At 37.9% G+C, this 3,475-nt stretch overlaps 1 long non-coding RNA gene across 1 annotated transcript; it reads left to right on the top strand.

Moving 5' to 3' along the window:
- The first annotated feature begins 859 nt into the window (after positions 1 to 859).
- Positions 860 to 3,231, top strand: LOC311093686. Its single transcript, XR_014608469.1, has 3 exons — positions 860 to 972; positions 1,663 to 1,759; positions 2,394 to 3,231. It is a non-coding gene; the product is annotated as an uncharacterized lncRNA (long non-coding RNA).
- The last annotated feature ends 244 nt before the right edge of the window (positions 3,232 to 3,475 follow it).

The raw sequence follows: 3,475 nt of genomic DNA, 5'->3' as shown, positions 1-3,475 counted from the left end.
CATGTACTGCGCTGGCCCGTCTCTCCGACCGGCCACATTTCCCAGCAGAGTGTTTTCCCCGGTTCCCCTGGGATTCATGGGCTGGATGCTCGGCGCACACGGCGTTGACAAAGGGTTCCCGATGCGTAAGCTACTTACGCAATACGAGAGAACCTCTCGTAAGAGAACGTACTCGGTTACTAATGTAACCTCGGTTCTCTCTAGAAGAGGGAACGAGTATTGCGTAACCTGCCGTGTCGCGCCACGAGCTTTTGCGCTTCAGACTGCGAAAACCAGAATTTTAGCCTGTGAGCGCTGAATATATACACGCTGGCCACGCCCATTCTGACGGTTAGAAGGGTGTGGAGGGCGCGAAGCGCCCTCATTGGTTGCCGCGTTCAGAGCGCTCACCGATAGGCTTAAGCAGTTGCAGCCGAGCAGCCAATGAGCACGCTTATTTAGCCTGCCTAGGTCTGTCGGCTGCTGCACTGCGTTGACAATGAATACAAAATTAAGGATAATTTTTTGGCTTCAGATCTCGAAGAAAGAAGACTTTCCCGATGCGTAAGCTACTTACGCAATACTCGTTCCCTCTTCTAGAGAGAACCGAGGTTACATTAGTAACCGAGTACGTTTTAGCGTTTTCTTGTCATAGGTAGGACACTGCTTTAAGAAGCTGGATAACGTATTTTTATCGGAGGTTTGATTAAAAACTGTTGAGTCAGGACAATAAGTTGTGTTTAGAAACTTTAGATTTGTAAGGTGGCCATTTCTTATGACTATAAATAATAGAAGAAATTATAAAAAATATAGCTTTCTGCACATTTGGTGCAGAAAGCTATATTTTTATAATTTCTTCTATCATTTATAGTCATGTTTAGCTGTTTATTGATATTTTTAAAATTATATTTTATCAGTAGGAAATCGCGCTGAAGAAGTCTCGTTCCGAACACATCGCGATATTTGGCATCAGTTCACGTGTGTCAGATGTTGGTAAGTAAATACCTAAATACGCTGTCCTAATAATGTGTGATATAATGTCTTTTCTGTTTGTCGATATTAATCTGCCATTATATCTGCCATCTCCACGGAGACTTTGCGTTTCATTGCTTTCTAATTCAAAACAGGGTGATTAACACTGCCTGTCACGTGACGTGCTATAGGCCTAGAGATAATCATATCAGATTAAAAATAGTACAATTAGTTCCAAAGTTGTATTTGTAGTAGAAGCACAGTAAAAACAACACTTACCATGCTTTTACCACAGTAACATTAGTTTTACTGTGATAAGTGTAGTAAAAAGACAGTAATCACAAAACTTGCCATGCTTTTACCACACTATTTGTAGTTTTAATGTGGTACTTATTGTAAATGCACAGTAACCACAACACTTACCATACTTTTACCACAGTAACCACAACACTTACCATGCTTTTACCACAGTAACCATAGTTTTACTGTGATTGATTTAGTAAAGGACAGTAATCACAAAACTTACCATGCTTTTACCTCAGTATTTATATATAAGTGATATTTGTTGTAAATGCATATTAACCACAACACTTGCCATGCTTGTAAGGCTTTATAATGTAACATCCAATATTTGTAAGGTATATCAGTACTTTTTCCTTTAAATAATCCTATATATTATACATAATGATATTTTCTTTTCTCTTTTTTCAGCTGAAAAGACCAAAAGGGCCTTTCGGACTCAGTCAGCCCATTATTGTTGGAGGAGAAGTAAACGGATTGACAGCTGCAAAGGCAAATATTCGCAATGGTATGTATGTGTTGGTTTTAACCCTAAATCAAACATTTTATCAAGCATTTGTTGTTTCTTAAAACTTTTCTCACAAAACCCATAGCCCAATCAGTACAAACATAGACTGAAAGTCTTAATAATTCACAAGATTTAACAAGTTGTCAAATTCGTACGATACTCGTACATATTTGTATACTCGTACACAATCCTGCAGCTTTTACTCCTAGTGCTGTCATTGGCTACTGCCTCAATTCCTGTACATATTTATCGCGATATTTGTAAATCAGTTGCGCCACTTCTTGGAAAGTTGTCGGATGTCACACACACTGTCAGAAAGTTTATATTAATTGCAAATTGGTCCCCGTCTGTTTATGTTCCAGTGATACATGATGTCTCTCCACACCTCATAACCTACCTCTGTTTGCAAGAGTGGAAAAGCTTATCTGACTTGTCACATGACATCAGATACTCGATTATTTTGTCATAATCAGATCAGTTACACTGCTGATAACTGTCCCGTTTGCATGTAAATCATTTTCATGATTATTGCTTGCTATTAAAGACATACTTTTATTCATAGAAATGCCCACATTTCAGTGAACTTAATACATAAAAATGCTTTTAACATTTAATTATGCAACACTCTTCACAGAAAAATATCCCACAGTTATGGATAAACTCACAACGTCATCAAGTGCTGTGCTGGGCACATTGGGCAAACAAGTGTCCTCCAACGTATTCAATCCGTGGCCAAGTTCTTCACATCTTCCCATGGGACACTGACAGTCTTCAGGTCTTCGTGAAACATCTGTCTCCATGTCTTCCTTGGTCTTCCCTGTCTCCTGCATCCTCCTGGTGGTGTCCACTTCATCACTGTGTTTGGGTGGTGTTGTTTGGGCATGTGTAGGATGTGTCCAGCGAGGTGCACCCTTTGCTCTGTCACAGTTTCTGAAAGTCTTCATGTGGAGTCCCACTCCTCCTCAGGATCTCTTTGATATGCAGAACCAATATTGAAAATAGTGATTTATCTTTTTCCATATTGTTAAAGCATTTTGTTTTCTCTTTTCAGCTTCATAAACTGTACTTGATGTCTGCCTAATGCCTTTTTCAAAAAAGTGTCAGTGCTCATCAGGTGTTTTGCTAAAGGACATATTCATTGCATAGTTACAATAAAAGTGACCAATAATCACAAGGATATAGAATGAAAGTTGAGAATGTACAATGTTGTGCTTATGTTTTTGCCTATTTGTTCTTTAAAGCGAAGAAACAAATGTATGTTCACATAACAAAGTTGAATCTCATCTCTTGGTTTGTAAATATATAACTTCATCATAGCAATTTTTTAACGTTAATGTATGTGTCACTATAATAGATTGCTCCTGTATCTGGAAATTTTTAATTAACTGATTTTTATACTGTTGTGCAGTAGTTTTGGCACTACATTTGTCTTTAAACAGTTTGACATTAAATATTGGAATAAGCTTTCAAAATGGTGTCCATTCATTGTGCTTTTGCTACATTTATTTGAATATAACTGATATACCTTTAATATACTATACATACACTGTACATGTTAGAAGCACTTTAGTACATGTAATTATTTTTAATTAAAATACTGCAAAACTACCCCTGCTGTAGGACATTGCTTAGAAAAAAGTTTCCCTTTCAAATGTATTTCTGCATCAGTCTAACGGTACGTTCACACGGGTCGTCAGCGTCAACGCTTCCCATTAG

The sequence above is a fragment of the Abramis brama genome, assembly GCF_963993115.1.
Source record: "Abramis brama genome assembly, chromosome: 12".
In the NCBI taxonomy this organism is placed as follows: domain Eukaryota; kingdom Metazoa; phylum Chordata; class Actinopteri; order Cypriniformes; family Leuciscidae; genus Abramis; species Abramis brama.
Note: the sequence above shows the minus strand (reverse complement) of the source record. Positions and strands in the feature narration are given on the sequence as shown.